Below are 12,735 nucleotides of genomic sequence, written 5' to 3'. Positions count from 1 at the left end.
ACCGTTGCAGTCAATGACCCTGCCACAGCGGATGTTGCTGCGCAGGGTCCATTAGAGGGCACCCAGATGCCACTGACACAAGTCAGGCCTTTGGTCGTCCCTCCACCTGCCACTCCCTTGGCTCAATCCACCGAACCCACTGGCCATACTGGTCAGGGCGGCATTAGCCAGCCAGGGTCTGCGCCACAGTCCAAGAGGAGGAAGGTTGCACCTGCAGCACAGGCTGGGACCCCACACACAGCCACCACCTCCTGCACGTCAAGGAAGAAGCCTTTCTGCAAGCAGGAACTGGACTTCCTCGTGGACTACGTGCGGGGCCAAAGCTGTGACATGGTAGTGGGTGCCAATAGTCAGACTACGACTGCCCACCGTGACACCCACTGGAAGCATGTTGCGGAACATGTCAGTTCATTCGGCCATGAGATGCGCAAAAAGCGTTGGAATGACCTCAAATGCAGCGCTAAGGCTAAGCGTGCATCAAATTACAACTTGACTCTGGTGACTGGCGGTGGGCTTGCACCAGAGGAGGAAGAGCTCACACCACATGAGTCACTCGTTGCGGAGTTCATACCACCTGAATTGGTCGAAGGAGTGGGAGAGATGCTGGACTTTGATGCCCAGTCCAGTGAGTGTTGATGCGTGTTTGTTGAGGACGTGTGCGTTTCACTTGTGGGATGTGTTGTGCATGATTGCCACTACATGTGACATGTACATGGTTCTGATGTGTAAGTAATGCAATGCTTCCGTGATGCATGTCTGCTCTGCTGGATGCTGGACATGTGGAGCAGACGGGGACTGTCCGCACCACCACTATTGCACCCTACTCACATGCTGGTTACAAGTATGCCCCTCCGGTCCATGTTCCAGCTCACTGGCCCTTCTGCATGTGGCGTGGGGTGACCTTCCTCTCAGCCCAGGCACAATGTCATTGCATGACTGACATGCATGTGTCCTCTGCCTACATGCGGGTACTCCATGAAGGCATGCTCCCTTGCCCCTCCTCCGCCACTCTGCACCCCTGTTCCACCTTTGCACTGGTCTGCTTCAATCTTGCCATTGTGTACTTTCCTGTTCATGCGTCCTGTGTACATGCTAACTTCCAGCGTACAATCTGCCAGACATATGCCGTGTGGTACAGCCTTAGTACTTGATGCAGGGTATCTCACTTGTACTGTGCATAGGTCAGATGTCCCGCAGGGACATGAGTGCCCATTCATGCTCCATGTGCATTGCACGCATGCCCCTATGTGTCTTTGACTGGATGATCACTGCAATACAACTCCTGGGTGACATACATTGCATGGCATCTCATCAGCCTTCCCATGTCAACTGTGGCTCATACTGCATTGCACACATGTTTATGGTCTGACAATCTGTGTGGCTCACAGGCCTCGGCCTATTTAATGGCCAATGACTCTGTCCGACTGTTGTAGTGTCTTCTTCACACGTGGGCGGCCTCCAGAGTTTTCATCATGTGTCCTGCTTACTGTCCCATCATCATTTGCAGTGTTGTCACTTGAATCACATTAAGCTGTTGATGCCAGTCAACACTGCCTGTCAATACACAGGTGTATGGTCAGCCTTTTGATACCATGCTAGGCATCCCTGCTTTTGTACTTGGGTGGAGGGGTGCTTTGCTTGTAGATATGCTACCCATTGAATGCACAGTGCACGTGATGCCTGAATTTGACCTTGCACTGCCTTCAGATTTCCTGACACACACCATGGAGTCCTTGTACATGTAGGTAGTGAGTGACATACACATTTTCTGCACTGCATAGACCCACTTCCATGCAAACTGCCACCTTTCAACAGGTCTGATCACAGAAGCAATTCAAAGTTGATCCAGCATGCATGCCAGGTTCTATGTTGTGTGTCACAATGTTGTGTGTTTGTTTGCCTGATGTGTTTTTTGTTGGTGTGTGTGTGTGTTGTGTGCTTCTGACATGTGTAGTGACCTTTTTTCTCTCTATTTTTCAGGTGATGATTCAATGGAGGCGGAGGATGGTGTTGTCATGCCAGACACAGGGTTGTTACCACTAAATCAACCCGGCACAAGTGGGGGTCGTGGGGCGGTAGGCCACGAAAACCCCCAAGTGCTACAGTCCATCTTGTCTCTGGCTGCCTATGAGTCCAGCCCTGATGACGACTCTGACGTCCATGTTGAGTTGGATGAGCATCAAGTCCATGTGTCAGGGGTGAGTGATTCTGATATGGACACTCCTCTGTCCGTGACACCTGCACTGAGGGATCAGACAGTCTTGGTTCCTCCGCCCGTGGTGGGCCGGGACACAGGGTCACCCTTCACACCAGTCACTGATGTGCCTGGGACATCACGTCGACGGGGGCATGTAGTCGTGCAGCCGCGGGCGGTGCCAGACACCCAGTCCTTGGGTCCCGCAGGGGTCAAGCCCAGCGACGCGGTCGCCGCGCGCAACCACAGTATACTGAGTGGGAGCAAGACATGACTGCGAATTCAGAACGGCAGGGGGCAGCAATGGAGAACATCGCTGAGAGCATGGAGAGTGTGGCCCGATCTGTGCTCTCCCTGCTAGGCAGGTGCTTCTCGAGCAGCAGGCGGCACGGTCCATGGTCCGCTCGCTCAGGCTGGGCATGGCGGCCTCAGACAGGGCACGACAGGCTGAAATGTCGTCTCTGCGTAAAGCAATTGCTGCTCACGCAGAGGCGCACATGGATGCCCTGAGGGAGGAGTATGCTTCCCTCAAATCCACTCTGGGTGTCTTTATGATGTCCCAGAGGCAGCAGGCAGAGGAGAGGCTTGCACAGCTTGAGCGTACCATCTCGGCTGAGCTACAGGCTTGCCGGGAGGCGCAGCGGTTGTCCAGCCAGGCCCTGCAGGAGGAACTCTGTGTTACATGTGCTACCTTGCAAGAGGAAGCACGTGTATCACGTGAGGTTCTGCATGCAGACCTACGTCACATCGCCACACAGAACCAGGCTCACCCGTCCGGCAGACTTGCTGCCGACGAGGGGCAAGCTGCGGCTAGGCGTGGCCAGGCTACTGTGCCACGTCCTCCTTTCCAGGATGAGCCAGACTCGGACGACCATCTATCTCCCACATAGGTCGGGCTGTGCAGGCGTTGAGCCCATGGAGGTTTTTTTTTGGCTCAGCATCATCGCATGTGGGTGTTGAGCAGCACCCTGTACCTCCCCCCTCCTGGGTGCCTCCCCTCCCCCCCGGGTCGTACGTGGCCATTTTTGATTTTTCTTTTAGTTTAGTTAGTTAAGTTTCTGTTTGATAGTTAGTTTAATTAGGTAATGTAGGTTTTTCATAGTTAGTGTAATTAGTTAATATAGTTTAAAATTGCTTGTCTATTGTGCTTTCATGTGACGGTGCAGTGCTTTGTGGCTTTTGAAAGCATCCACTGTCTGTTCCAGCTGGGCCCTTCAGGCTTGTCTTGTGTATGTGCTTGCTGCTTGGGGTGCTTGACTCACATATGCCACTCCTGCCTCCCTTATCCATGGGCTCGCAAGGATGGTTCGGCGTAAGAGCCTATTACACAAGGGCTTTAGACTGTCATATCTGTGGCATGTCTGGTGCTGTGTAACTTGTGTTAACACCCCTAGTGGGGATGATTGCGGTGTTATTGACCACTGTTCGGCTTTTGCTAGATTGGGTGTTTCATGATTAATGTGTACATTCATTGCTATGCATTGTGTAGTATGTTTCTTATCTTTACTGTACACATGCTTGTTGCAATTCATGCCGTAGATAGTGTGTTCCACACTTTGGATGTGAAAGACGGACTGATGGTGTGATTTCTGATGTGCGTCTCTGACATGGTCCAGTAATGAGATGCCTGAAGAGACACACACAGATGACTTTAAAGCATTAATCATGTGTTTCATGCCCTTTCTGCAGGGGGATGAGCCTCCAGACCACCTTTGCCAGCAGACATGGCCCATTGGACGTCTGGATTCTGGACACGTTTGTTGGTGCCCACATGCACATGTGTGCGCAAGCAGAGACACAGGGATTGCAGACATACATCCTAGAACTGCTGACGTGTTCCAAGGAACTCCAGGCAAGGTGAGCAGCACAGGGGAGCCACAACACAGCAAAGCTTCCACCAGGCCAGTTGCACATGCAGGCTTAGTAGCAGCACTGAGGGTGAGCTTGGACGAATATTGGTGTTGAAGCATACAATACAGCTCAGATGTGTTGGTGGACTCTGAGGGTGCAGACACCTTTTTACACACTTGGTGGGAGATGGTGACGAAGGGGAAGGGTGATCCTGTGGCCAGGTGAAATTGAGGGTTGAAGGCTCTATGACCCAGGTGCAGTTGTTCAGTGGGTCATGGTCATTTGTGAGGGGGGAGTGTTTTGTTGTTGATAGTTGCCTTGCCCTGCAGTGTGATGGGAACCCTGACATTGTAATTGTGGTATCCTATGTGCATGTTGTGTTCTGCTGATCAATGCCTGTTCATGTGTTGTGTTTACCTTTCAGGTGTGAGGGGATAGTTGTGGTTTGACATGTGATGTGTAGAGGACACTGATGGTCACTTGATTGCACATGCATATGTTGAGTGCATGTCCTTACTGACCCACACACTCGCACTATGATGCACTACATGTACAACCACCCTTGGATATCCATGTGTACACTCTGTTTGCCTTCTGGTGCCCACTGTGTCCCTGCAGCACATGTTCTGTGACCAATTATGGATCCTGTACATGCCTAATTTGCTTTTTGATGTGGTTTGTTGCTTAGATGTGATGCTCAAGGTGTGCATCACACACAATAGCTGTTCACTGTGCTGTGCGCTGAGCAGTGTGTTGCAGGAGTTGGACACAGCACACAGAAGCTGCAGTGTTGATTTTGCAATGTAGACAGGCATTCATTGTTATGTTACGTCTACAACTTTTGTAATACATTTGGGAATGACTTATTTTGGGTGGGAGGTTGTTGGTCAGTCATTTCATCTGATTCCATGTCAGGCATCATTGTCTGTTGCCGATGTACATTTTTAACATGGCAATGTGTACCTTATTGGTACTGTGGTGGTGTATGGCTATTGCTTGCCATGTCATGTTGTGGTTTGGGAGGGTTTGAGTGACATAACAGTGATGGTCATGGCCTGTTTTGCAGGTTTGTGTGATTCACACCTTGCATGTCAGGGTCAGCCGCTTCTCGAAGCAACGAACTGGGGGTAGATCTCTCTGCGGGCAGGGGCCTCCCTCTGGAACAGCCTTCCTCCCTCCCTGGAACTTGAAGAGAACCATCTCCGGTTCCGGAAGCACCTCAAAACCTCTTTGCTTCTGCTTTCTCTCTCCCTCTCCCTTGCTAAATTCTTCATTGAAACTGCACTGGATCTGCAACTGGGCCACTCTCACCGACCTCGGTCCCTGGCCCAGCCACTCTCCACTTGCACTGCCTCTCTGGCAACCCCTGCACTGCGGGACTGTCTCTCTATCCCTACAGCCCCCCCTTCCCAGCACTTGTTTGCACTTACCTTTGCAGTTGCCACCAGCTGGCCTATTTATATGTTTTTTATTCTACTTACCCTGTACTGCACTCCCCCCTCCCTTTCCCCTTGCACTTTTCCCTTCCCCTGCACTTTTCCCTTCCCCCTACCCCTGCATTTGCGCAATCTAAATGACACCTGGCCTAGTAGTATCGTTGTCTGTCTTCCCTTGTTCCCCCCTCCCTCCCTCGTTGCACCTTGAAACACTTGTGTATAGGCACGTTACAAATGCCATATCATGTCATATGTCATATGTGTGCCTTTTGGTCACACAGGATATCTTGTGTTTAAGTAGCTAGGGATGCAGACAATGTGGCACTTCCATGGCAACAATCTCAGAGTGGTAAAGTTGTGACAGTTGACTGTCTCTTTGTCATCATCGATTGTCACCTGGCATGTGCCAGGCCTGTGTGCACTCTGCAGGGGTGGGGGTTTAGGTGAAAAATGTGGCCACAAGCTGGGTCCGGGCTTTCTCGCCACGTGCCCTGTCCCCTCCCATCGGCAGCGCCTGTGCCTATGGTTGGGGATGTGGGGGCACCACCATGTCCACCGGAACGCCCTGCCGTGTTGCAACATTGTGCAGGACTCATGCTGCCACAATGATCCTGCACACTACTGGGGGTGCATAGAGTAGCTGCCCGCCAGAGCGGTCAAGGGTGCGGAAACATGACTTGAGCACTCCAAATGTGCGCTCCACTATGGCCCTGGATGCAATATGGGCGGCGTTGTATCTTACCTGGGGTGGTGTGGTGGGGTTCCGGATTGGCGTCATCATGTGGTTGCTCAGAGGATAGGCACTGTCCCCTGGGGAGGTGTAAATGGTTGTGATTATTGGGGTTTGTGTATTTGTGTGTGTGACATGCATGCATGTGCAAGGGCATTTGTACTCACCTAGGAGCCATGTGTCGCCATGCTGCCCAGCTTCCAGGGCCTGGCTCAGGGCGGACATTCTGTATATGAAACTGTCATGGGTGAAGCCAGGGTAGTTTGCATAGACAGAGGTGATGATTCCCTTTGCATCGCATACCACCTGTACATTGATGGAATGCCAGTGCTTGCGGTTTCGGTAGATGTGCTCAGTGGCCCTAGGTGGACGTAGGGCCACATGGGTGCAATCTATGGCACCGAGCACTTTGGGGAAGTGTGCCACCCTGTAAAAATCCAGGACAACGGCCTGCCTTTCTGCGGGTGTTCTGGGCATGTATATGTGCCTGCGGACTGAGCGGTGCGCTGTCATGATTGCAGGTACCTGGTGTAGGCAGCGTGACTGCGTGGCCTGTGAGACCCCCCCCCCCCCACTATGGCAGTAGTCCGCTGAAACGACCCAGTGGCCAAGAAATGCAGGACATTGAGCACCTTCTCCAAGGGGCTCAATGCTTGGGAGCAAAGGGTGGGGGATGTAAGGTCATCTTCCCACTCCCTGACCAGCTCTAGGATGATATGGGGTGGAAACCTATACCTGCCGTAGACCTGGTCGTCAGGCATCCCAAAAAGGCTTGTCCGTGGTGCCAAAATGCGTGCCCTGGCTATTCTCCTCCTCCTGCGGTGTCCCACGATCAGTGCTGCAACAAATGGGGCATTCATCGTAGCTGCATATACGTGTTTGTTGTTTGCGCGCACTTTTATACTGTGTGCAGGGACGCTTCCACCTGCCTTCGTGTGGCGGACGCGTTGACGGCTGTGTGCGTCTTTTGCCGTGCGCGTGTTTCCCGTATTTGAATCCATGAATACGGGTTGTTCGCGTGTGTGTGGGCGTTCCGTGTAGTTCCCTGCAGTACTTCCCCAGTTACGCCTTCTGTTATGTTCCACTGTTCCGCCCACTTTGGTTGTGTGCGCCGCAAAATGTGCGCTTTTGCTGTGCGCGTAGCGCACTCCGTGTGTGCCCGCGTGAGCCATGGCCGGATTTGGCGCACGGACAGCGTGAAACACGCGCAGCGTCTTCCTTGAATCGCACACGTGCGCTGAGTTTCTCACGCTTGCGCCACCTTGCGCCTGCTTGCGCTGGGATTTTCGGCACACGTTTGCTCCATGAATCGACCCCTAACTTGTGTTAACAGTGCTGTGATGTAATACGTGCAAGGACGCATTCTACTGACCGCCAGCAATTGACTCCCAAAAGCTGAAGTTGTCCAACAGTGACCTCAATGTTTATAGTAATTTTACTGTTAGGGTGTTATCAAACATTAAAGTAATAGGCACGCCAATGTACCCTATGTGTTCAGAAAGGTTGCAGGCGCGGAGCAGGGGGGCGGTGGGCAACGAAACCTACATTTGGAGGGGGCGTGGGTTGACGACAGGATAACTAGTGATGGGAGGGGCCACTTCAGAAACTGGGTAGGGCAAACTTGGATGTTCCACCCCCTCTGTTCTACCCCAAGGGTTATGTGGTGTGGCGCCCGGAGTATTACACATAACCGTGCGCACACGCACACACACACCATTACACATTCACTCACTCATTTAAACATCCCATTCAACATACACTTGCTAATTTACATGTGCACCCAACCCCCATACATCATACACTCGTCACACACACTCATTCATTACATACACACATGCATACGTGCATAATGAGCTAACATGTAACAACCTTTAACACTGCGAGTTACAGAAAAGGCTTCCCTCGCTTCTCTGCCTAACAAAAAGCAAGTGTGCACATCAGCCCCTTCCCCTCGGATGTGAAAGAACATAATGGGAGGGGGCTTTAAAGTTTTACTGCATTTGTGCAAATAAATGTTTCTGCACAAACACAGTTACACTTTAAAGCCACTGGTTTCAGGAAAGGCATCTCTCCCATCTTGACTGACTAACAAAAAGCTATGTCCAGAAGCCCTGTCCCTCAGGTCACATTTTAGGGGGGTGGCTGATGCCCGATTAGCTCAATGGCATTGCGCGCCTGGCTGCAGGCTTTATTAATTATTGTCACAGATATGTCATATCAAATAAACATTGCCAATACCAACAGTTTTCGCTTTTGTGTAGACATGTGAAAGGTGTTTGCCAGGCATTATGTTAATGGCTACTTACTGACCATTATTGGTAGCAGCTTGAAAATGGTGCAGGTAATGGGGCAGGTAACGGCGCATATGATAGGATTGCCTGGCAATACATATACACAAGTCGAAACTGACTGTTGGATTTGCAACTGCTTGTTTTGAACCGAAATTCACTAAAGGACACACATACTACTTATAAATCAAGAGTCTGAAGGCAGACCTGATTAAGAATTTCGATTACACCAGTAGCGCATTTACAGCACCAATTAAACCATTCACTCTCAGAAGACTTCTTTGAAAAAACCCTGGCAGTCACTTGAGTGCAAAGTTTGATTTTAAGGCCTGATAAAGCTAGCTCAAAGAGATACCAGTGGGTAGGAATGGCCATAGGGATTAACTTGGTCATGGACACTCAATGAGTGGGTAAATAACCAAACAACACTTACATGCAATGTGTCCCTCCTCATATGCCATCTCTCCCTAGCTGTACAGAACATTTCTTTCAGTTTATAGGTGGCGCTAAAGTGCCACTTTACAGCCAAAACTAAAACATGTGTGCCAATTCTTTTGTTCACAAAATGCTCTTTGATTTTATGGAACATAGCCTGCAGAAGATGCTTGGGAGCTCAGTGAGGACCTCTTTCAAAATAGTGGTTGCACCGCCACCCCCTTTTGAGGCAGCTCTTTGGTGCATATATTATAGGAAATGTTTTCTGAAGCAAACTCCAATGAGTTATTTCCCTGGGTTTATCATGGATGGTGCAAAACATGAGCCCCACCTTGAACTTCATTATTCCACAAGCAAATTCCTTGCTCGATCAAAGAGCGGAAAGCAGATTAAACAGGTCAGAGATAACACCTTTTGAAAGAAGTCTGTCTTTGGCAGGAAACCCAAAATGAAAATGAAAACCGTTAGTTTGAGAAGACTAGTGCCTCCCACTTGCCAATATGTGCATACCATCGGTCCTTCATTGTGGCTTCATACTTTGGCAACATCCTAGTCAAAGGACAGGAAGAAGGCCGTTAATAGCCACAGATTATCACAGGACCGGCAGCCAACATAGGAGATAAAACTAAATGAAGACTTCAGAAGGGCCCGGCCCATTTTCTTAACAGAATGCAGGGGGATTTACTCACTGATTTAATTTCCTTATACACTGAGCGAGAAATGAATGTATTAATAGACACCAACAGAAGGAGCTCATACAGTATGCAGACAAGGCCACCTGAGATAACTGGACCAAAAATACACATTTTCAGGGACGCATAATTTATTGTTTGGTACAAGCAGCTCTTGACGAAGCCACCTGCCCTTGGTTTAGGCCCCGCCCTGTATGCTTTTGTCACTGCCCCTTTTATATAGCTCCCCTCGATTTTGTATCCCACTTAAAGCACTGCATGTAATTGGCTGGATGCGTTATGCACATAATTATTTCCACGTCTCTTTTCCTCGTCCCAGCACTGGTATGTGAGGTGCCCTACCTCCCACCAGGAACCTCTTTTTTATTTCCATACTTTTTTCTGGCCCTGCCTCCCGCTCACCGGGCATAGCATCCCTCCTCCCCCGAACACTCTGTTTTTTCCTGTTGGGGGAGAAGTTGGACCCCCACCAGGGCATCTGGGGGTCCTAGCTATGGGAGTCCCCAACACCTCCCGTTTTGCCCAAAGAAATGCAGCAGAGTCCCAAGCAAGCAGCAACATGTTCCAAACTGCGTTTATTTCTGGGCAGCAGAAAAAACACACAGAGAGCTTCGTGCACAGCGAAAATCCAGGCACCGTCCCCCCTGAGGCTGGCTTGCAAGCCAGCTTTGTAACACACTGCAGGCTGACATCACAGAATTGGACCACCTCCCAGAAACATATCTCATCCTGAGATTGGCTGCTAAGCTGATAGGTAGCCTATAGTGCCCTTATAGTATGCCTGATCATTGGACCTCTGGACTTTGGCGTCAGTGGGCTGGTTTAACTGCGCCACACAAATTACCTAATTCTAAAATTGTTGCATTGTGAATTTGTTCCCATTAGTTTTAGCTTGAACAGGCTTTTCGCCCCATGGCCCTCAGCGTTCATTGGCCAGAACTGAGCCATTCTTGTTACAATTGTGTTTCAAATGATGTGTGGGTCTTTGCGAAAATGTCTTTCGTTCCCAGAAAAAACACACTGGGCCCTGGATGTTCTGCTCTGACTTACTTGTATTTGTGAAGAATTAAAAATGCTTGTCTGCCAGAGTTCACTGCCATTCAAGGAAAGGAATCTTATCTTACTGTAAGACCTTGGCTGCTGCTGGGGTTGCGAGGTGCATTGCTGAAGTCAGCACGAATCCCCACTGCGGCTGGTGTTCAGTGAGATAAATGCACTTGGCTATAATTTTCCTAAAACATGGCTTTACACTGTGCCATTAGATCAGGTAAATTCATATAACCATCTGCAAGCCTTTAAACAGGAATTCTTGTGTTTTGTAGATTCTGGTATTGCTGCATTGAGGCTAATATAGCATGTAGGTTGCAATGTTGGTGAAGTGGGTGTCTTTCACCATATTTGTCACCCATGGGTGTACTGGATTCTGGTGCAATGATGAGTGTGCTCCTTATTCTTCCTGCTGTTCTGTCTGTTGATGTGCCTGGGGTTAGGGGGCAGGAGTTTGATCTCGATTTTCCCTCTTCAGTCCTCGCTATGGTCGACTTGTCGACCACACCACCAAGGAACATTCACCTCCTTCCGGTCGGCATATCTTTTTCAATTCTCTGAAGTGTCCATAATTGTTCACATGATTGTCGATGAACAATACATGTAGGAGTGTTCTCCTTCTGTGTTCCACCAAACTCACTTCCCTTCGTACATTCCTCGGATCACAGGGAGTGTCCACCTTTATTACTGCACGAACCATGTCGCACACCGCTATCTTCTCCCTTAGTCCACCTCTTCCTTTCACCATGTCTTTTATTTGCATTCCGATCTCTTCTTCTGCTGTTCTCTCACATCTTGCAATGGATCTTGATCTTGCACAATGATGCTGCACTCGGTACTAATGCTTCCGTTATCATCTTCAATCCACTAGCCAATCATGATGGCATCCATGACCATGGAAACCCTAGCCAGTTCTTGTCTTTCTCTGTTCACATGTGCTTTCTGCTGAACAGTCTTTTATGTGCTGGTACTTCATCCAATGTTTCTTCTGTCTCGCTCGAGAAGTAATTTCCCCCTCTTTTCACTCCTCTGTCTGTTTCTCTTCTTCCGTTGTTTGTGCTTTTTGTTCTTTGTTCAGTCACTTCCTCCTCCTTCTGTTGTTTTCCATCTTGGGGAATGTGTCATGCTTCACATCTTCCTTGGGCATCACCAACAAGGGCATGCTGATGTGCACCAACGAACAGTCGCCTCCCCAATTCGCTGGTAGTTTCTCTTGAGCTTTAGAGGCATATGCTCAATAGTAGTCCATAAGCACTGATGTTCCTGCTCTCATCGCCCTACTTGTCTCAACCTTCTTGCATCCAGCATGTTTGTGCACTTCTTTTCACTGTTGTGCTGGTAACATAAGGCTGGTGCCTTCAGAGTATAGGTCCTTCTTCATTCTCCACCCAAGTCACCATCTTCACACTTTTTTCCCACTCTGTTAGGCACTTATCATATTTTTCTCTTTTTATTTTTTCTTCTTTTTTTTTCTTTGCAGCTTGCTCACTGGTGCATTTGCTCGTTTTTTCTTCTCTCGCTGGCCACTTGCTACATACAGTTGTTCTTCATTGAGCTATCAGTAGTTTTTCATCATTGGTAGTGTCTTTATGTAATCTTCTTTCATAGTGGATTGCCTCTTTTTACATCAATCTCAATGGTGCTGTCTTCCCCTGCAATCTTCTTCACGTTTGGAACACTTTGAGATACATGGGCATCATGCTTTGCTGTAGGTATTTCTGTTGCAATCAATTCTCTCAAGGCACTCAAGGCATAGGTGATTAAAGAGCAGACAGGACAGCTCTCCCCAGTGGTGTCCCTACCAATTTTGAACATGTGTGCATGTTGTTGGTTACTTCTGCTATGTGTGTGATGTGTATGTTTTACTCCCTTTGTGTCTGCAGTTACACTGCACTTACCTCTCCTTACTTTGGCAGCAGTCTTTTCCTCACCCTCTGACACCGTAAGTCTTCCTGCTTGGATTAGGCAATGTTAGTAGGGGGTACAGCGGGGTAGGGGGTACAGCGGTAGTGCTCACTATTACATATTATTTTTAAATGACCATCCACTATTATTCCGTTCA

Source organism: Ambystoma mexicanum, chromosome 7p (genome assembly GCF_040938575.1).
Source record: "Ambystoma mexicanum isolate Mex_15411 chromosome 7p, UKY_AmexF1_1, whole genome shotgun sequence".
Taxonomy (NCBI): Eukaryota; Metazoa; Chordata; class Amphibia; order Caudata; family Ambystomatidae; genus Ambystoma; species Ambystoma mexicanum.
The sequence above is the reverse complement of the archived record's forward strand: the minus strand, read 5'-3'. Positions refer to the sequence as shown.